At 31.1% G+C, this 24541-nt stretch overlaps 1 protein-coding gene across 1 annotated transcript in view; it reads left to right on the forward strand.

The window, feature by feature from the left end:
- Positions 1-24541, forward strand: part of LOC142358703 (uncharacterized) — a 389942-nt gene that overhangs the window by 169364 nt on the left and 196037 nt on the right. The window lies entirely within an intron of this gene.

A 24541-nucleotide genomic window follows, 5' to 3' on the forward strand; every position in this document is an offset into this window, starting at 1 on the left:
TGATCGTTACTGGTCAACGAAGCTTTCCAAGTCTTGCAGATGGTTTACTTTACTTAACTCCAGAGACAAAAAGTAATTTACTAACCAGACTAGCCCTTGCTTAAATTCTCCATATTCATTTATAACATTAATAATATAGTCTTGTTAGTAAACTACTTTGTCTCGGAATTTATGTAAAGCAAACCATCTGCAAGACTTGAAAAGCTTTGTTGGCCAGTTATGATCGTTTAGCTCAGAAAACAACAAAAAATATTCAAAATTTTGAAAACAATCGCAGCTATGAAGAAATTTTGCTAAAATAATGCTATATATGAATATGGAGACTTTAATCAATGCCTAGGATTAGAAAACGCAATATTTGAATGTTAATGTTTTTTCTCTGAGTTTCTCGAACTAAGAAGTATTCAAATATATTGAGCCAACTAATACATCTATTGGTAGCTATATAGATACGCCACCAGATCTAAAAACTCCAAATATACGTAATTGCAAATACATCTGTTTACAACTAGATATTACTGCATGGATACATCCAGCTAAAGACCACACAACTCGCGAAAGTATTTATAGAATATATAATATATAATTTTAAGAATATAATATAAAATAATATAATATAATAGTAATTTATAATATTTTTGCTTATATAGAAAGAATACAGAAATTTCGACTGGTAATAAAAATGCAATTGCTGATATAGAATGTTGTGTTAATGATATTAGCCCAGCGAGAGCTAAAACCCAAAACTGTATGATAGCCGAACACATACCAATAAGTGCAGGTTACAAGTATAACGGTAATTTCAAATACTACTTTGGTCAAGACTGAAGAGATTTGCTACTGATCTACTAACTATTGAAACAGCATAATCTCATGTATAACAAACAAATTATATTTACTGAAGAAGATATATTATACCATGAGGCTGATAACACTTGTCATATATGTGAAAAGGAATGCATATAAAAAGTATCAAATCACTGTCCTGAAACCGTTAAATATAGAGGACCAGCCTATAATATGTAATCTAAGTTATAAACAATAAAACTTCATTCCCGCTATATTCCATAATGGTAGTGGCTATGATTTCAATCTATATGCTGATTTCTTTAAACAGAATAATGACAAAAGTTCGGGTTCTGTCCCCACTGTCTGCAATGGACGTCCCCCCATACTAGCGTAACTAATCAGATCGTGTAAAAACCAACTTGCAAAAACAAAAATACCAGCTTAACTCCAGTAAAGTAAATATGTTTTTTTTATATCTCCCCTACAGTTTATAATGAATTGCTCTCGAACGAAGTTCGTGGCAATTATATTAGTCCTGCCGGTCTTTTTTATCCGATTTTTCGCTTTACCGATTTCTGCTCTGACGCTTTTGACTTTTTTTCCTCGAGAACGGGATACACAGGTAGCGCCCAGCGGGCATTAAGGGCTCTTAAGGGTTTTTTTAGCTCTGTTTCAGCTCAAACTGTTTTGGAGACATATACTTATGGCGTGAAGGGCGGTTCTTAGAGGTTGAAGACACCCCCACTGTTGACCCCCCCACTATTGCCCCCTCTCTCCACTGCTGCCCCACCCGCCTTCCCACCCCATCAGCCCCCATTGGCTGATTTCGATCGCTAAAAACACGCAATTTTATACTAATTTTATTTTTTTTCAAGCTTTTTGAAAATTTTCGTCTTTTTTGAGTTTTTTTTCAGTCCTAGGTGTCAAGGAATCTCCTCTAGGGTTTTATAATAGGTTACTGCATAGTTTTTAGTGGTAGTGGAATGGCTTACGATTTTAACATCACGATTCTAACATCACTTCGTGATTTTAACATCACGATTTTTAACATTTTGACGAAACGTGCAAATTTTTTCAACTTTTGACATTTATTTTCCAGTATTTACGTCTTTCCAGACGCAAGGACAGGAAAACTTCCTTAAAGTTTTGATGATAAGTTACTGAAAAATTTTTACTTGACATGCAAAAGAGTTCAATTTTTAAATATGGCATTTTCTAGCGACTTTTTAAAAAAAAACTTGCGTATTTTTCAAGTTTTTTGAAAATTTTTGTCGGTTTTTTGTTTTCTCCAGCCTCAAGATCCAAGGAACCCTCCCTAGGGCTCGACAATTGGTTACCATATAGTTTCTAACTGCATTGAAGTGTTCTTCAAGATTTCAACACTACAAATTTTGGCAGAAAATTTGGCAGAAGATTTCAACACCACAAACTTGAAATTGTTTTTTCAATTTTAAACATTTTTTGTCATTCAGGTTTTTCATCCTAACAGAAAATCTCCGTTATGGTTTGATTATAAATTACTGGAAAAATTTTTTGGCCATAAATTAGTTTTCATCTTTTATTATCGCAAATTTTAGCAGTTTTTTATGCAAGTTTTTCAGTTCTTTTTCAAGTTTTTTTGAAATTTTTTGTTATATTTAGGTTTCTCCAGCCTCGAGAGCCACATAACCTACTCTAGGTTTGATTATAGCTTACTGCTTAGCTCGTTAATGTAATGGAATGTTTTTCAAGATTTTATTATCGCGAATTTTCCGGCAACAGGATCCTGGGGACCTCCTCCAAGGTTTGTTGATAAGCTGTCGCGTAGATTCTAGAGTTAGTGGAATGGTTATCAGTATTTTAATAATGACTCCAGCTGTTGCAATTTTTTGTTAAAATTCATTTTTTCAGTTTTTGGAATATTATCATTTTCCAAGTTAATGGATCTTTATGAGCCAGTGAATTTATCTAAAACTTGAATTAGGGATGCTGGATGGTCTCATCAAACAATGAAATGGTTTTGAAGTTTTTAGGATCTTGAATTTTACCAGGATTTCGTCAAAGTTTGCGATTGTTTTCAAAATTTTTGAATTTTTGTTTGTCGTTTTCTGAGTCCAACGATCGTTACTGGTCAACGAAGCTTTCCAAGTCTTTCAGATGGTTTATTTTACTTAACTCCAGAGACAAAAAAGAGTTTACTAACCAGACGAGCCATTGATTAAAGTCTCCATATTCATATATAACATTAATAATATAGTCTTGTTAGTAAACTACTTTTTGTCTCGGGAGTTATGTAAAGCAAACAATCTGCTAGACTTGAAAAGCTTTGTTGGCCAGTAATGATCGTTTAACTCAGAAAACAACAAAACTATTCAAAAATCTTGAAAACAATTGACAATTTGAAGAAATCTTGCTAAAATAATGCTTTATATGACTATGGAGACTTTAATCATTGGCCAGGATTAGAAAAGGAGATATTTGAAGGTGATGGTTTTTCTCTGAGTTTCTCGAACTAAGAAGTATTCAAATGTATATTGAATCAACTAATACATCTATTGGTAGCTATATAGATCTGCCACCAGATCTAAAACTCCAAATCCTTATTAAATATACGTAATTGCAAATACAACTGTTTACGACTAGATATTATTGCATAGTTACATCCAGCTAAAGAAAAAAACACATTGAATTCCCATTATGTTATTAACATCAAACAACTAAATAGGCAGTGTAGGTCAAAGTATAAATGAAATACACTAAATATTTTACGGTTTGAATTGAGACAGTGGTACTATGAAAACTTAAAACTTTTGCATGATGCCTTGCCGTACGAAGCATTATTCGAGTTTTGCTTATATAAAAGAAAGAAAAACTTTTTCAGATGCTTCTTTAGAGCTATTGGTCTTGCATCCATTTCAATTATATTTTTTTAAAAAAAAACTCACGTTATGAAATTTATTATGAAGGGTTAAGCCGATATTCAGGATAGTTTTCTAGTGCAGATGAGTTTACTTTGTGGTTGAAGCAATATTTCTTGGTTCGCTGGCTGTAGCGTAGATTTGATGTTGGTAAGTGTAGTTTTTTGAAAATCCCAAGCTGGTTACTGGTAAATTTCATAAAATAATTTAGTACCTTGTATTCCAACAAAAATTTTATTGGCAGAATTTGATGTTTTAGTTTCAGATCAGAAGAACTGTCGTATTTTTTGCGATTGAAGCACGTCTTTACTGCCCAGCTTAATTGTTTCTCCAAAGTAATAAAGCACTTGTTTTTTGAGCTGGCCAGTAAAAGGCCTGAGTAGTGTAAATGACTTATCACTAAGGCGTTCAGAAGTAGTAGTCTTGTCTGCTCAGGGAACGGGCGTGATATACGTTTTATTGTTTTTATCCCTGTAGCCATTTTGCGTAAAACGTGTTTTAGTTCTTCTTGAAAATTTAATGTGCAATCAAGATATATTCCGAGGTATTCTACGCAATTGACGTTTGGAATTTAGTAATTACCAATTAACAGATTGTTTCTTTTCGTTTCTTCTAGTTTTGATTTTTTGAGAATGTATTAAATTCAGTTTTTGAGTGATTGAGCATTAGACGGTGTTTTTCGTAATATTCAGATATATTTTTTAAGGATTGTTCAAGATTATATGTTGCTAATTTTAGGTCCGTATTGTATGTAAGAATGATAGTATCATCGGCGTATTGAATTATTCCTGTATTAGCAGGTATTTGTTTGTTCAAGTCATTAATGTACAGATTAAAAAGAAGGGGACCTAAAATTGTTCCCTGTGGGACACCTTGGTATACCTTGGTATGATTCACTATGGTTTTTTGTAGCCTGTGTGATAGATAACTTTCTATTAGGTTTAAGGCATTTTTGGAAAATCCTAATTCATGCAGTTTTTGAAGAAGGATCTTGTGATTTGTCGAATCGAAAGCTTTAGACAGATCTAGTAGAGCTGCAGTGATAAAATTATTATTATTTATATGGTACCTTATAGTTTCAGTACAATAAACGAGGGCGTCAATCGTTGAGACTTTGTTACGGAAACCAAATTGAGTATTGGAAAGCAGCCCAAACTTTTCAAGATATTCTAAAGTTTGCTCACGAAGCAAACGCTCAAAAACTTTTGCTAGTGAGCTTGTAAATAATATTGGTCTGTAGTTCTCAGGCAAAGAGTTTTCTCCCTTTTTAAAAATTGGAGTAACAATAGCCTTTTTAAGATCTTCAGGAAATTTTTCTTCAGCTAAAAATTGGTTAAAAAGCAATTTAATTGGATCAGCTAAAAAGAGAAACCCATGTTTAAGAGCCCATGATGGGATATCTGAAGGACCTGATGGCTTGTTTGAGTTTAATTTTTTTAGAGTCAATAAGACTTCTTTTGTGGTTACGAATCTAAAATCGAAGCTGTTTTTAGATGTTCTGTGTTTGGTGGGAAAAAAGTTGCAAGCGCTTCCCATGTAATCACCTAATTTAGAAAATTTATAATTGAGCAATTGGGCCATTTTGTAGTTATCAGTAATAACATCATCAAAACAGTTTTTGAGGTAGAAGATATTTTGGGGAACTTAGTAGAGTTTATTGAGTTGTTTATAATATTCCATTTTGTCTTTTCCGAATCTGCTTTTTTAAAGATGCTCTTTATGAAATCATTGCTCACTAGTTTAATTTTGGATTTTTCATTCCGAATGAAGACCGTTTTTAGAGGGGCGTGATAGCGGATTACCTCAGTCAAAATTTCCTTAAAGGTACGATACATGTCTTCAGCGTCAGATGCCGTGTAAAGAACATCCCAATCAATTTGTCTCAGGTCTTGTAGGTTTACAATATCTTGATTTGTCGGAGATTGTTTTTCTTCTTGGAGGCTGCTTTTTATTCAGTTACATTCGTTATCATTGCAGTAGCTTTGTGATCCGATGTAATGGGCGATTCAAAAGTAAAAACATTGGAATGAGGCAGCTCATCATCTTTGATTACAAAATCAATCAGATTTTTCCCCTTGTAGGTGTTTTGTACCATCGATAGGCCATAAGGTACAAGAATTGTGTCTATTTTGTTTCTTTCGTTGGGATGAAGGTAATTTATATTGAAATCGCCAAGTAATAAGATTTTTTGCCTTTTTGTTATTCCATAATCTATTTGCAATGCTAATTCTTCGAGAAAGATGTCAATTTTAGATTTTTCAGGATTATATGCAACATTCACAAGCAGTGACGGAAATTTTTTGTAGGGTAGAGTGAGCTCAACCCAAAGTGTTCCGAAGTCTTTGCTCATTTTTGGAAAATCTTTACGGTTTATTGTATTGAAAATTTTGGGGATTAGCAGCATTACGCCACCCCCCTTTGACTTTTCAGATATTCGGTCATATCTGAAGCAAGAAATATTCGGTCATATCTGAAGCAAGAATATGCGGTCATATCTGAAGCAAGAAGACCACACAACTCGCGAAAGTATATATAGAATATATATATAATTTTAAGAATATAATATAAAATAATTATATATAATAAAATATATATTTTTGCTTATATAATAAGAATACAGAATTTTTGACTGGTAATAATAATACAACTGCTTATATAGAATGTTGTGTTAATGATATTAGCCCAGCGAGAGCTATAACCCAAAACTGTATGATAGCCGAACACATATCAATAAGTGCAGTTTACAAGTATAACGGTAATTTCAAATACTACTTTGGTCAAGACTGAAGAGATTTGCTACTGATCTACTAACTATTGAAGCAGCATAATTTCAAGTATAACAAACAAATTATATCTACTGAAGAAGATACATTATACCATGAGGCTAATAACACTTGTCATATATTTAAAAAGGAATGCATATAGAAAGTATGAGATCACTGTCCTGAAACCGGTAAATATAGAGGACCCGCCTGTAATATATATAACCTAAGATATAAACAACAAAACTTCAGTGGAATGGTTATCAGTATTTTAATGACTCGAGCTGTAGCAATTTTTTGATAAAATTCATTTTTTTTCAGTTTTTGGAAAATTATCATTTTCCAAGTTAATGGATCTTTATGAGCCAGTGAATTTATCTAAAACTTTAATTAGGGATGCTGGATAGTCTCATCAAACAATGAAATGGTTTTGAAGTTTTTAGGATCTTGAATTTTACCAGGATTTCGTCAAAGTTTGCGATTGTTTTCAAAATTTTTGAATGTTTTTGTCGTTTTCTGAGTTCATTGATCGTTACTGGTCAACGAAGCTTTCCAAGTCCTGCAGATGGTTTATTTTACTTAACTCCAGAGACAAAAAAGAGTTTACTAACCAGACTAGCCATTGCTTAAAGTCTCCATATTCATATATAACATTATTAATAATATAGTCTTGTTAGTAAACTACTTTTTGTCTCGGGAGTTATGTAAAGCAAACCATCTGCGAGACTTGAAAAGCTTTGTTGGCCAGTAATGATCGTTTAACTCAGAAAACAAAATTATTCAAAATTTTTGAAAACAATCGATAACTTTGAAATCTTGCTAAAATAATGCTTTATATGACTATGGAGACTTTAATCAATGGCTAGGATTAGAAAAGGAGATATTTGAAGGTTATGGTTTTATCTGAGTTTCTCGAACTAAGAGGTATTCAAATGTATATTGAACCAACTAATACATCTATTGGTAGCTATATAGATCTGCCACCAAATCTAAAAACTCCCAAATCCTTATTAAATATACATAATTGCAAATACAACTGTTTACAACTAGATATTACTGCTTGGTAACATCCAGCTAAGACCACACAACTCGCGAAAGTATATATAGAATATATAATATATAATTTTAAGAATATAATATAAAATAATAATATATAATAAAATATATAATATTTTTGCTTATATAATAAGAATTCAGAATTTTTTACTGGTAATAAAAATACAACTGCTGATATAGAATGTTGTGTTAATGATATTAGCCCAGCGAGAGCTAAAACCCAAAACTGTATGATAGCCGAACACATACCAATAAGTGCAGGTTACAAGTATAACGGTAATTTCAAGTACTACTTTGGTCAAGACTGAAGAGATTTGCTACTGATCTACTAACTATTGAAGCAGCATAATTTCAAGTATACCAAACAAATTTTATTTACTGAAGAAGATACATTATACCATGAGGCTAATAAGTCATGTCATATATGTAAAAAGGAATGCATATAGAAAGTATGAGATCGCTGTCCTGAAACCGGTAAATATAAATATAGAGAACCCGCCTATAATATATGTAACCTAAGATATAAATAACAAAACTTCATTTGCGCTATATTCCATAATGGTAGTGGCTATGATTTCAATCTATATGCTGAATTCTTTAAACAGAATAATGACAAAAGTCCGTGTTCTATCCACACTGTCTCCATTGGACGTCCCCAGATACTAGCGTAACTAATGAGACCGTGGATAAAGCACGTATAACCAACTTGCAAAAACTATTTAAAAAAATACCAGCTTAACTCCAGTAAAGTAAATATGTTTATTTTCTTTTTGATATCTCCCCTATAATTTATAATGAATTGCTCTCGAACAAAGTTTGTAGCAATTATATTAGTCCTGTCGGTCTTTTTTATCCGATTTTTCGCTTTACAGATTTCTGGTCTGACGCTTTTGACTTTTTGTCCTCGAAAACGGGATGCACAGGTAGCGCCCAGCGGGCATTAAGTGCTCTTGGATACTTTTAGCTCTGTTTCAGCTCAAACTGTTTCGGAGACATATACTTATTGTGTGAATGGCGGTTCTTAGAGGTTGAAGACATCACCATTGTTGACCCCCCACTATTGCCCCCATTCCTTACCCAACGTGTTGTTGTCCCCCTCATGGCTGCCCACGCCTTCCCTCTCCGTCAACCCCCGGTTCGCACCCATTGGGTGCTTTGGATCGCTAAAAACACGCAATTTTATACTAATTTTCACAATTTTCAAGCTTTTTGAAAATTTTTTGAATTTTTTTTAATCCTAAGTGTCAAGGAATATCCTCTAGGCTTTTATAATAGGTTACTGCATAGTTTTTAGTGATAGAGGAATGGTTTCAACATTTTAACATCACGAATTTTAGCCTTTTGACAAAACGTGCAAATTTTTTCAATATTTTGACATTTTATTTTCAGTATTTACGTCTTTCCAGACGCAAGGACTTAAAGTTTTGATGATAAGTTACTGAAAAAGTTTTACTTGACTTGCAAAAGAGTTCAATTTTTGAATATGGCATTTTCTTGCGATTTTAATAAAACTTGCATTTTTTCAAGTTTTTTGAAAATGTTTGTCGGTTTTTTGTTTTTTCCAGCCTCAAGAGCCAAGGAACCCTCCCTAGGGCTCGACAATAGGTTACTGTATAGTTTCTAACTGCATTGAAGTGTTCTTCAAGATTTCAACACCACACATTTTGGCAGAAAATTTGGCACAAACTTGAAATCGTTTTTTAATTTTTTTTAAACATTTTTTGTCAGTCAGGTTTTTCAGCCTAACAGAAAATCTCCGTTATGGTTTGATTATAAATTACTGGAAAAATTTTTTGGCCATAAATTAGTTTTCGTCTTTTATTATCTCAAAATTTAGCAGTATTTATGCAAGTTTTTCAGTTTTTTCAAGTTTTTTTTGAAATTTTTTGTTATATATAGGTTTCTCCAGCCTCAAGAGCCACTTAACCTACTCTAGGGTTTGATTATAGCTTACTGCTTAGCTCGTTGATGTAATGGATTGTTTTTCAAGATTTTATTGTCGCGAATTTCTAAAAACATTTGCAATTTCTTTCATGTTTTTTGAATCTTTTGAATTTTTCATTTTTTCCGGCAACAGTATCCTGGGGACCTCCTCCAAGGTTTGTTGATAAGCTGTCGCGTAGATTCTAGAGTTAGTGGAATGGTTATCAGTTTTTTAATGACTCCAGCTGTAGCAATTTTTTGATAAAATTCATTTTTTTCCAGTTTTTGGAAAATTATCGTTTTCCAAGTTAATGATCTTTTTGAGCCAGTGATTTTATCTTAAACTTGAATTAGGGATGCTGGATAGTCTCTTCAAACAATGAATAAACAATTTTTGAATATTTTTTGTCGTTTTCTCAGTTCAACAATCGTTACTGGTCAACGAAGCTTTCCAAGTCTTGCAGATGGGTTACTTTGCTTAACTCCAGAGACAAAAAGTAGTTTACTAACCAAACTAGCCATTGCTTAAAGTCTCCATATTCATATATAACATTTTTAATAATATAGTCTTGTTAGTAAACTACTTTTTGTCTCGGGAGTTATGTAAAGCAAACCATCTGCGAGACCTAAAAAGCTTTGTTGGCCAGTAATGATCGTTTAACTCAGAAAATAACAAAAATATTCAAAAATTTGGAAACAATCGCAAACTTTGAAAAAATTTTGCTAAAATAATGCTATATATGACTATGGAGACTTGAATCAATGACTAGGATTGGAAAAGGAGATATTTGGTTATGGTTATGGTTAAGGTTATGGTTTTTTCTCTGAGTTTCTCGAACTAAGAAGTATTCAAATGTATATTGAACCAACTAATACATCTGTTGGTAGCTATGTGGATCTGCCACCGGATCTAAAAACTCCAAATCCTCCAAACTACAAATATTAAATATACGTAATTGCAAATACAACTGTTTACAACTAGATATTACTGCTTGGTTACATCCAGCTAAAGACCACACAACTCGCGAACGTATTTATAGAATATATAATAGACAATTTTAAGAATATAATATAAAATAATAATATATAATAATAAAATGTAATTTTTTTTACTTATATAATAAGAATACAGAAATTTCGACTGGTAATAAAAATACAACTGCTGATATAGAATGTTGTGTTAATGATATTAGCCCAGCGAGAGCTAAAACCCAAAACTGTTTAATAGTCAAACACATACCAATAAGTGCAGGTTACAAGTTTAACGGTAATTTCAAATACTACTTTGGTCAAGACTGTTTGAAGAGATTTGATACTGATCTACTAACTATTGAAACAGCATAGTTTCAAGTATAACAAACAAATTATATTTACTGAAGAACATAAATTATACCATGGGGCTAATAACACTTGTCATATATGTAAAAAGTAATGCAGCATAAAGAAACTATGAGATCACTGTCCTGAAACCGGTAAATATAGAGGACCGCCTATAATATATATAATCTAAGATATAAACAAAACTTCATTCCCGCTATATTCTATAATGGTATTGGCTATGATTTCAATCTACTTTGTACTGAACTCTTTAAACAGAATAATGTCAAAAGAAAAGTGCCATTGGCTCCTGAAAGTCTGAGATGTTTAGTATCCTTCGTCTTAAGTTCTTAGATAGTTATAACTTCTTAGCTGTGCCTCTAGATCAAATGGCAAAGAGATACGGATGTAAACATTATATCCATATGAATATTTTGGTTTAGATGATTGCGGAGCCAAGACGAAGTCGTTCAATGAAGTTATACGTATTCTAAAAATAGAAGACTTCAAATCTTCTTTTTCTAAAAAATTACCAACACAAGAAGAAGTAGATATCTTTAACAATGAAAATCGCATAAAATGGTACTTATTTGCCTATGCTAGAGACATGAGTATTTACAAAGTGATGCGGAAATATTAGACTATTGTTTGAATGATGATGTTGCTCTTAGCATGAAAGAACTCGGTCTGCATCCGCTACACTATGTAAGTCTCCCTGGCTACAGTTATGATTGTTGGTTAATGATAGGTGGTTTTCCATTAGGTGCAATACAAGATGAACAAATGCTAGATGACGCAAAGTGAAGTGGTATGTGTGGTATAATGGTTGATAGATGTGTTAATAGTAGAAGTAACAATAGCAATAACAATGTGAAACGTTGACGAAGTCCCTATAATAACTATATTAATAACAATAACAATAGTAATAGCGATTACAGAAATATGTCGAAGCATCACCGGAGGTCCTTCTGGTACATAAACTCTAATAATCTATTTGGGTGGGAAATGATGCAAAAATTACCTTACAAGGACTTCAAGTACTCTGCCACATCTCTAGATGATATATTAAATACTCCAGATGATATTGATCGCGGCTTTTATATGGTTTACAATGTTGATTACAATGATATATGTAAAGATAAAACAAAGCAACTAGAAATAATGCCTCTTAAAATAACGATAAATGATAATGAATTAGGCTGTAGACAAAAAGAAAAAGGTATAGCAAGAACAGAGAAACTGATTTCAGACCAAAACAATAAAACGGAGTATATGGTTCATTATAGGATGTTTAAGTTTCACGTTAAGATGGGGGTAAAAGAAACAAAATACATTGAGTAATCAAATTTAAACAAGATTAATTATATAGAGACTATTTTCAAGTATCCTCTACAATTCATTCAAACTATGTTTTTACATGATTAAGAAAAGATTATGAAAAGTGTAAGTAAACCCACTTTTAAAAATATAGTTAGATATAAGGATTATACCCAACTTGAATATACAAAGAAAAAAATATAAAATGATTCACCAATATATGTAGGTGTCACTATATTAGACTCAAATTGATTATATATGTATGATGTTTTCTATAATGTCCTACAACCATCACTTAAAAATTTACAACTACATTATATGAATACAGATAACTTTTTATTAAGCTTTTGTAGTGGCAATGTCTCAGAAGAACATATGGACTTAATTAATTAAAATATACAAATCATACAAATATTAAAATCCCAGGTTAACTCAAGCGTAAAATCGGAAGGAAAATCATAACTCTATCACCTAAGACATATAGCCTTAAACATTTTTTTGCTAAAGAGAAAGGAGTAAAGAATTGCAGTAATGCTAAACATGAGTATTATAATGTCGTAATGTATAACACAGAGAATGTAGAATACAGAATGTAGAATACACAAAATAATATAACAACACCAAAAAAAATAAGACTAGTTTAAACACATTCGATGATAAAAGATTTTATGTAGATATTAAAAGCTATCCTTATGATGAAAACCTCTATCTCTTCAAAAGAAATCTAATAGATAAAATTAATACTGCATCAAATGATCTATTAATGAATCTAGATTTAGGCAAAGACAAAGACCTAGTAATTATTATTATTAAAGAGCTAACTGTTAATCAACCTGATTCTTGCTGCTATTTATCTATATAATGATTTACAGTAACTTTTGTCAACATAAAACATAAACATGAAAACTAGAAACGCTAATAGAACTAAACAAATTAGAAAAAGAAAAGAGAAGAAACATATTAGAAGAGAAATTAAGAAAAGAAGAATACTATGGTGAGGTGCAAGAGTTTTTTGATCCCCTAACTAAAACTATAAATGGTAATAGTGAGCAGAATTTAGCATTAGGTAAACAAACACTAAGAGCATTAAATTGGCAAAATCGAGAGTTACATAAACTAACTAGAGCGATCACAGAAACTGCTTCGCAGTTCGGTGAAGCCGCTTCGCGGATGGTAGAGGATGAAAGAGCTTCAACACTAAGGGAACTAGAAACTCAAGCAGATCCGCTAGTTACAATTGTTACAGACACAGTTAACATTCTTCATTTAATGGTTGCCCAATCTAATCCACGATTAGTCACATCTTTTAATATAGCTAAAAGGGAATAGGGGAACATGAAGTGAATGGTGTTAATGTAACTCTAGAGCAGGATGCTTTTTAGTTGGGGGTAATATACATGATCTTTAGATGACTTAATCAACTTTCTGACTAATCCAGATATAAAATATGAGGATATCGAAGATGAAGATGATGAATAAAAGTTTTCTACGATATGATACAGGAAAAGGTGATAAGAAAAGTAAAAGAGTCAGAACAATAAAACGCTTATTTGAGATAAGAAGGACTAGAACGTTTTTATAGAAATACTAGAACTATTTATACTAGAAACAAAAGCTGGTCATGATGGTTTATATGATTAAATGTTAAATATATCTGGACAACTACTATCTATGAATCTTATTAGTCAAGAGCAGCTAGATGTTTTTTTTTATTTATGGAAAATAGTCTAAGCCACGACGACATTGATTGATCATTGTTTCACGTTAAGTTTCACGTTAAGATGGGGGTAAAAGAAACTAAAATACATTGAGTAATCAAATTTAAACAAGATTAAATATATAGAGACTATTTTCAAGTATCCTCTACAATTCATTCAAACTATGTTTTTACATGATTAAGAAAAGATTATGAAAAGTGTAAGTAAACCCACTTTTAAAAATATAGTTAGATATAAGGATTATACCCAACTTGAATATACAAAGAAAAAAATATAAAATGATTCACCAATATATGTAGGTGTCACTATATTAGACTCAAATTGATTATATATGTATGATGTTTTCTATAATGTCCTACAACCATCACTTAAAAATTTACAACTACATTATATGAATACAGATAACTTTTTATTAAGCTTTTGTAGTGGCAATGTCTCAGAAGAACATATGGACTTAATTAATTAAAATATACAAATCATACAAATATTAAAATCCCAGGTTAACTCAAGCGTAAAATCGGAAGGAAAATCATAACTCTATCACCTAAGACATATAGCCTTAAACATTTTTTTGCTAAAGAGAAAGGAGTAAAGAATTGCAGTAATGCTAAACATGAGTATTATAATGTCGTAATGGATAACACAGAGAATGTAGAATACAGAATGTAGAATACACAAAATAATATAACAACACCAAAAAAAATAAGACTAGTTTAAACACATTCGATGATAAAAGATTTTATGTAGATATTAAAAGCTATCCTTATGATGAAAACCTCTATCTCTTCAAAAGAAATCTAATAAATAAAATTAATACTGCACCAAATGATCTATTAATGAATCTAGATTTAGGCAAAGACAAAGACCTAGTAATTATTATTATTAAAGAGCTAACTGTTAATCAACCTGATTCTTGCTGCTATTTATCTATATAATGATTTACAGTAACTTTTGTCAACATAAAACATAAACATGAAAACTAGAAACGCTAATAGAACTAAACAAATTAGAAAAAGAAAAGAGAAGAAACATAATAGAAGAGAAATTAAGAAAAGAAGAATACTATGGTGAGGTGCAAGAGTTTTTTGATCCCCTAACTAAAATTATAAATGGTAATAGTGAGCAGAATTTAGCATTAGGTAAACAAACACTAAGAGCATTAAATTGGCAAAATCGAGAGTTACATAAACTAACTAGAGCGATCACAGAAACTGCTTCGCAGTTCGGTGAAGCCGCTTCGCGGATGGTAGAGGATGAAAGAGCTTCAACACTAAGGGAACTAGAAACTCAAGCAGATCCGCTAGTTACAATTGTTACAGACACAGTTAACATTCTTCATTTAATGGTTGCCCAATCTAATCCACGATTAGTCACATCTTTTAATATAGCTAAAAGGGAATAGGGGAACATGAAGTGAATGGTGTTAATGTAACTCTAGAGCAGGATGCTTTTTAGTTGGGGGTAATATACATGATCTTTAGATGACTTAATCAACTTTCTGACTAATCCAGATATAAAATATGAGGATATCGAAGATGAAGATGATGAATAAAAGTTTTCTACGATATGATACAGGAAAAGGTGATAAGAAAAGTAAAAGAGTCAGAACAATAAAACGCTTATTTGAGATAAGAAGGACTAGAACGTTTTCATAGAAATACTAGAACTATTTATACTAGAAACAAAAGCTGGTCATGATGGTTTATATGATTAAATGTTAAATATATCTGGACAACTACTATCTATGAATCTTATTAGTCAAGAGCAGCTAGAGGTTTTTTTTATTTATGGAAAATAGTCTAAGCCACGACGACATTGATTGATCATTGTTTCACGTTATGTTTCACGTTAAGATGGGGGTAAAAGAAACTAAAATACATTGAGTAATCAAATTTAAACAAGATTAAATATATAGAGACTATTTTCAAGTATCCTCTACAATTCATTCAAACTATGTTTTTACATGATTAAGAAAAGATTATGAAAAGTGTAAGTAAACCCACTTTTAAAAATATAGTTAGATATAAGGATTATACCCAACTTGAATATACAAAGAAAAAAATATAAAATGATTCACCAATATATGTAGGTGTCACTATATTAGACTCAAATTGATTATATATGTATGATGTTTTCTATAATGTCCTACAACCATCACTTAAAAATTTACAACTACATTATATGAATACAGATAACTTTTTATTAAGCTTTTGTAGTGACAATGTCTCAGAAGAACATATGGACTTAATTAATTAAAATATACAAATCATACAAATATTAAAATCCCAGATTAACTCAAGCGTAAAATCGGAAGGAAAATCATAACTCTATCACCTAAGACATATAGCCTTAAACATTTTTTTGCTAAAGAGAAAGGAGTAAAGAATTGCAGTAATGCTAAACATGAGTATTATAATGTCGTAATGTATAACACAGAGAATGTAGAATACAGAATGTAGAATACACAAAATAATATAACAACACCAAAAAAAAATAAGACTAGTTTAAACACATTCGATGATAAAAGATTTTATGTAGATATTAAAAGCTATCCTTATGATGAAAACCTCTATCTCTTCAAAAGAAATCTAATAAATAAAATTAATACTGCACCAAATGATCTATTAATGAATCTAGATTTAGGCAAAGACAAAGACCTAGTAATTATTATTATTAAAGAGCTAACTGTTAATCAACCTGATTCTTGCTGCTATTTATCTATATAATGATTTACAGTAACTTTTGTCAACATAAAACATAAACATGAAAACTAGAAACGCTAATAGAACTAAACAAATTAGAAAAAGAAAAGAGAAGAAACATATTAGAAGAGAAATTAAGAAAAGAAGAATACTATGGTGAGGTGCAAGAGTTTTTTTATCCCCTAACTAAAACTATAAATGGTAATAGTGAGCAGAATTTAGCATTAGGTAAACAAACACTAAGAGCATTAAATTGGCAAAATCGAGAGTTACATAAACTAACTAGAGCGATCACAGAAACTGCTTCGCAGTTCGGTGAAGCCGCTTCGCGGATGGTAGAGGATGAAAGAGCTTCAACACTAAGGGAACTAGAAACTCAAGCAGATCCGCTAGTTACTATTGTTACAGACACAGTTAACATTCTTCATTTAATGGTTGCCCAATCTAATCCACGATTAGTCACATCTTTTAATATAGCTAAAAGGGAATAGGGGAACATGAAGTGAATGGTGTTAATGTAACTCTAGAGCAGGATGCTTTTTAGTTGGGGGTAATATACATGATCTTTAGATGACTTAATCAACTTTCTGACTAATCCAGATATAAAATATGAGGATATCGAAGATGAAGATGATGAATAAAAGTTTTCTACGATATGATACAGGAAAAGGTGATAAGAAAAGTAAAAGAGTCAGAACAATAAAACGCTTATTTGAGATAAGAAGGACTAGAACGTTTTTATAGAAATACTAGAACTATTTATACTAGAAACAAAAGCTGGTCATGATGGTTTATATGATTAAATGTTAAATATATCTGGACAACTACTATCTATGAATCTTATTAGTCAAGAGCAGCTAGATGTTTTTTTTATTTATGGAAAATAGTCTAAGCCACGACGACATTGATTGATCATTGTTTCACGTTAAGTTTCACGTTAAGATGGGGGTAAAAGAAACTAAAATACATTGAGTAATCAAATTTAAACAAGATTAAATATATAGAGACTATTTTCAAGTATCCTCTACAATTCATTCAAACTATGTTTTTACATGATTAAGAAAAGATTATGAAAAGTGTAAGTAAACCCACTTTTAAAAATATAGTTAGATATAAGGATTATACCCAACTTGAATATACAAAGAAAAAAATATAAAATGATTCACCAATATATGTAGGTGTCACTATATTAGACTCAAATTGATTATATATGTATGATGTTTTCTATAATGTCCTACAACCATCACTTAAAAATTTACAACTACATTATATGAATACAGATAACTTTTTATTAAGCTTTTGTAGTGGCAATGTCTCAGAAGAACATATGGACTTAATTAATTAAAATATACAAGTCATACAAATATTAAAATCCCAGGTTAACTCAAGCGTAAAATCGGAAGGAAAATCATAACTCTATCACCTAAGACATATAGCCTTAAACATTTTTTTGCTAAAGAGAAAGGAGTAAAGAATTGCAGTAATGCTAAACATGAGTATTATAATGTCGTAATGTATAACACAGAGAATGTAGAATACAGAATGTAGAATACACAAAATAATATAACAACACCAAAAAAAATAAGACTAGTTTAAACACATTCGATGATAAAAGATTTTATGTAGATATTAAAAGCTATCCTTATGATGAAAACCTCTATCTCTTCAAAAGAAATCTAATAAATAAAATTAATACTGCACCAAATGATCTATTAATGAATCTAGATTTAGGCAAAGACAAAGACCTAGTAATTATTATTATTAAAGAGCTAACTGTTAATCAACCTGATTCTTGCTGCTATTTATCTATATAATGATTTACAGTAACTTTTGTCAACATAAAACATAAACATGAAAACTAGAAACGCTAATAGAACTAAACAAATTAGAAAAAGAAAAGAGAAGAAACATAATAGAAGAGAAATTAAGAAAAGAAGAATACTATGGTGAGGTGCAAGAGTTTTTTGATCCCCTAACTAAAACTATAAATGGTAATAGTGAGCAGAATTTAGCATTAGGTAAACAAACACTAAGAGCATTAAATTGGCAAAATCGAGAGTTACATAAACTAACTAGAGCGATCACAGAAACTGCTTCGCAGTTCGGTGAAGCCGCTTCGCGGATGGTAGAGGATGAAAGAGCTTCAACACTAAGGGAACTAGAAACTCAAGCAGATCCGCTAGTTACAATTGTTACAGACACAGTTAACATTCTTCATTTAATGGTTGCCCAATCTAATCCACGATTAGTCACATCTTTTAATATAGCTAAAAGGGAATAGGGGAACATGAAGTGAATGGTGTTAATGTAACTCTAGAGCAGGATGCTTTTTAGTTGGGGGTAATATACATGATCTTTAGATGACTTAATCAACTTTCTGACTAATCCAGATATAAAATATGAGGATATCGAAGATGAAGATGATGAATAAAAGTTTTCTACGATATGATACAGGAAAAGGTGATAAGAAAAGTAAAAGAGTCAGAACAATAAAACGCTTATTTGAGATAAGAAGGACTAGAACGTTTTTATAGAAATACTAGAACTATTTATACTAGAAACAAAAGCTGGTCATGATGGTTTATATGATTAAATGTTAAATATATCTGGACAACTACTATCTATGAATCTTATTAGTCAAGAGCAGCTAGATGTTTTTTTTATTTATGGAAAATAGTCTAAGCCACGACGACATTGATTGATCATGAAAAAATTAGAACAACAAAAACAACTATTAGACTATTAGCTAAAGAAGGATTTAGTCCAATAATAACAAGGTTTAAAAGAGAAAGAATAATACCCTTATATAAAGATGAGACATGGTCAGCCGATTTGATTGATGAATCATCGTTAAGTAATTACAACATTAAATATAAATTTGTATTAACTGTCATAGATTAATTCACTAAATATGTCTGGGCTATACCTTTCAAGAATAAATCCGGTATATCTTTAACTAATGGTTTTAGAACAATTCTCCTAAGGGGTAGAAAACCAGAAAATTTATGTGTTGATAGAGGCAGTGAGTTTTACAATCAAACATTTAAATCAAACATTTAAATCTTGACTTAAAGAATATGAAATCGGCGAAGCCGTTTCCTGGAAGAACTACATTCTACATATAATGATTTAAAAGCTGGTTTTATAGAAAGATTCAATAGAACCTTATTGCTTATAATTAAGAAACCGATGTTTAATATTTGTGATGGTAATTGGGTAAACCTATTAAATGATGCTCTTGTATAATATAATGTTAACATTTATAGTGCTATAAATATGCCGTCTGTTGATGCATCAAACAATCCTGATAAGGTAAGCTACTACATTACATCTACCAAAGCTACACCTAAGTATAAATTCGGTGAATATGTCAGGAATGCTGCCAAACGTAACATCTTCTCTCAAGGATATACATGTATTTGGAATAGAATCATTTAAAATTAATCAAGTAATAAAGACACAACCACTAACATAAAGAATTGAAGATATCAATGGTGAAATAATAGAAGGTAAGAATTATTAACAGTAATTTTTAAAATCTGACCGTAATTTTTAATCTAATAATAAAGTTTAAGAATCATTAAACAGTTTTTACTGTAAACAAATCCAAGATGACAAGAAACAGATTCAGCCAAGCGAAACAATCAGCAATAACCAGCAGTCTATCAATAATTAAGGCCCGCCAATTATTCTTAGAAGATAATGATTACATTGCCATGAAGTACACCTGTAAAATTACAAATGTATACCCTCCCACAGATGAAAAAGATGTTGCTAGTAAAGAGTATTGTGAAGTAACCTGTTAACAGCCAATAATAAGGTAGATTTTTAAGTAAAAACATCTGCATTGAGAAAAGGTGACTTTGATAAAGTTACAACTAAAACATCACAACTAAATGAAACACAAGTTAATGATGAACTAAATAATGAGTTTATTAATTCAGCAATTGAAGTTCAAATACAGTTAACTTTAAGTTTAATCAAAAGGTTACTAATATAGTTAGATGATATGTTTACTAATGGTCTACAAGATTTTAAAGCAGAAAATGGCTTAAACCTTGCAAAAATAGATGAAACTGCTTTAAAGACTAGGAAAACAGTAATACAATCCATAATGGCAATATTATTAAAATGCAAACTATTAGAGAACAAAGAACAAGGAAGACTAGAAATGCAGTATGACTTTAATCATGAAGATCTAATGAAAGGGATTGACAGTCATTTTGCTATTCAGCCATAGCTTTAGTTAGAGTTATAGTTATAATCATAACTATCAATAATTAGTTAATTAAAATAAAATGGAAGAAACTAAACCCAGTGAACCTTTACTTTATCCTAACGCTAAAGCCTGGGCTAAAACTAATTGGTCAGAACAATACATAAATGAGAAAATCCTAGCTAATAATAAATTCAATAATAATTTTAATATTATAATAGATATTGAAAATTACTATGAAACTGAAACTGAAAACTATACAACGAAGCTAAGCAAATATAAAACTTATACTAATATAGCTGAGATAACTGAAATAGCATTATCACCTATAGGAACAACAGCACCAGCAACATCTGTTGCAGTAACTGGTATAGGTGTACCTTATTCTATACCAACAGCTGATTCTACTGCCACTGTATGTAGTTCATTGTCATTCTAAACAATTCAGTGATAAATTTGATAAGTTTTACTTTAAGTCAATAAAGGATAATGAAATAAAAAACGATGAATTTAATGAATTAGGTAAATTATATGAAGTTTATTTGAAAAATAAGAAAATAAAATTAAATTGTTTAAACTAAATTTAGTAGGTTTCAGTAACAATAATATATTCAGTAATAATAATATTAGTTTTATTATCCAAAGGAGTCATAGTTATAGTTATAGCTAATATTATAGTCATAGTCAAAGTTGTAATCATAACTATAGTCATAGTTATAGTTATAGTTATAGCTAGAGTCATAATTATAGCTATAGTTATAGTCATAGTTATAGTTATAGTTATAACTATAGTTTATAGTCAATATCATAGCTATGGTTCAATAATAACCCTTTTTTGTACCTAGGTATAAACCTCTACCTTTCTGTACTACTTTTATACCTTCCCCTATTGTTGCAAATTTAATTAGCTAAGTTATAGCTAAAGCTGCATTAGGGTTTCTAGTTGCAGCTGCACTTCCTATTTAACTTGCCATTTTTAAAGCCGTTACTGGATTGTTATTTTTCCAAAGACAACTGTAGCTCCACATAAACTTAAAGAAATCTTTTAATCCCTCAGCATCTATTGTTGCATCAGATACTGTCATAGATTTAATTCTTACATTTAGTACAAGAACCTTTTAACATATTAGAAAACTACAAGAAGTGGAATTGGCCTATATTTATTTTGGTCAAGTTTAGACCCGTCTTTGTGCAGTGGGAGAACTCGTGCTCGAGCCAGTTCTAAGGAAGCCTTTTTAGGAAAAATACCTTTTTCAAATGAAAATATTGTCAGAAACACCAGGTAGTGGTTGATGACATCTGAAGATAATTTTATCAGTTTGTTATTTATATCATCAACACCTGAGGATGACTTGTTGTCAAGATTGGTTAAATTTCCCCCACCTCTCTTGCAGTAGTTTTGTAAAAATACATGGAGCATTGATGTCTAGGAAAAGAAGGTTGGAAACTTTTATTTAGGTGCCTACTGACTTGATATCCTATGGAAGCAAAAAAATTGTTGAACTCGTTTGCAATATTTTTATCCGAAGGTTCATCAAACTTCTGACAACAGCTGCTCATCATAAGAAAATTCTGTGGTTTATATGATTTGCCTTTAAGCTCATTGAGTAGTTTGAAAGTCTGTCTAGAGTTTCCTAAACATTTTTGGAAAGAATTTAGATAGTTGTTTTTTGCACAAATTTCATTGCTTTTGCAGCCTTACTCTACATTCTTAAAATTTCTTCAGCAGGTCATTATGATTTTTGTTTTCTTTATGTTTATAATAAGCATGGTTTCTTTTTTGACGTAAATTTTTTAACCTATTATCAAACCATTTCGGAACTTCTTGTTTATTATCGACACTTTTTAAAGGAGCAAAGTCTTCTGTCACTTTAAGTAAAAGTTTGTTATGTGGAAAAAGCATTGCAAGGATTGAGACTTCTGTAAATAATGTCACTGTTTTTGTTAAGATAAGCTTCCAATGCCAATTTATAACGGCTCACAGCATCTTTTTTTTTACAAAGCTAGTATTTCAGAACATTAAATCAATTTTATTTATATCTTCACTTGTTCGCCATATTAGAATAATGGGATTATGATCAGTAAAGTTTTGATGTTCTAGGACTTCTACAGAAAGATGCTTATCCAGATTTTGATAAATGAAATGGTCCAATCAAGAACTGTACTCATTAGTTGAACGTGTTGGTTCGGGAGAGGAAGTACAGAAACCGTTTACTGTAATAATGCTGTTCAATTAATTTCTGCTCAGCAAATTGTTTTTCATAATATCCAAATTCATTCCAAATAAACACAAATAATGACCGACTTTTTGCTCGAACTTAGATTTTCTAAAGATTTATTATATTGACAAATTCAACTTTGTTTGAGCGTGGTGGGATATATACAACTATAGTTTCAAACGTTCGTTTATTTTTGCAGATTTCTACACAAAGAGCTTCCTGAAAGTCGATCTTGCTTTCCGTTGTAATACTGCAAAATTTGTTACATTGCAACATGTCTCCACCCCCCTTTAGAATTCCTATTCGTCGCTACAAAACTATTGTATCCAGTAACAAGATAGTTGGAAATTTCATCTGTTTCTATTGAATCACCAATATGTCAAGCGTGACATGTGGAGACCATTTACTCTTGTTTCTCTACTATTTTTGATGGAAAAACTACCTGAGGATTGCTTAATTGCGATTTCTTGCTTGACCGATTTCGCGTCTGACCCATTTGACTTTTGTACTTAAAAACACGCAAATTTATATTAATTTTCACAACCTTTTTGAATTTTTCGTCATTTTTTGAGGTTTTCAGCCGTAGGTGTCAAAGGTTGCTGCTTAGTTTCTAGGGGTAATGGAATAGTTTTCAACATTTAAACATCACTAATTTTAGCATTTTTTAAAAGCAAAACTTTTGTCTGTATTCAAGTTTTTTTCCTGCCCCAGGGGCCCGAAAACCTATTAAGGGTTTGATGATAAGTTACAGAAATAATTTATTGGCCATGGAACAGTTTTCAGCTTTTTAATATCAAAAATTTGAGCGATTTTTTTAATAAAACTTGGGTTTTGATAATAGTTTACTGCATATTTTCTAGGGCTGTTGGAAAATTTACATCACGTATTGTTTTCAAAATTTTAACATAACGATTTTTAGCATTTTTTTGAAAAAAACTTGCAATTTTTTTTTTCAATTTTTTGACATTTGTTGTTATTAAAGTTGTTCCGGGCCCAGGGTTCAGAAAAACTGCTTAAGGGTTGAATAATAAGTTACTGAAAAAATTTCGGTGGCCAGGGAATTTTTTAGCGGTTTTCTGATAAAATTTTTTAAGTTTTTTTTTTGAAAATTTTTGTGATTTTTTAGGTTACTCCATCATCAATTATTATCTTTTTCCAACCGCTCGCCGGTCGTTTGAGAGCAATCCGCCCGACGTTAGTCGGTTATGTTCTACTTTCTGAACATGATCTGAACTTTTTGTCTTTATCTAGAGTACTGTTTGCTTCCGAACACTTTTTTAATGCTCGTTGATTGTTTATAAATTGCATGTTCTGCATGTTAATCGTGAGCCATTCAGTGTGGAACAAAAGCTAGGACTGTTTTTAGTTTTCGATTCATTCAGTATATTTCTCTTATTTTTAATAGTGAGCGATTTCTGCGCTTGGACAAAAGTGTAAAAGCCAGCCGAGCAAGAGCTATATTGAAACAAAAGCAATGTTAAAGATAACTTTATTAGTTTCTTATGACAATGGACAACCTGGGAAGAGGTAGTCTATTTTTATGCAGCTCAAATGAAGATTTGTAATTAAAACCGGAATCTTTTGATCATTTCTTCATTAATACAAAAGATTACGGAATGAAACTA

This window comes from Convolutriloba macropyga, chromosome 2, assembly GCF_964194025.1.
Source record: "Convolutriloba macropyga chromosome 2, txConMacr16.3, whole genome shotgun sequence".
Taxonomy (NCBI): Eukaryota; Metazoa; Xenacoelomorpha; order Acoela; family Convolutidae; genus Convolutriloba; species Convolutriloba macropyga.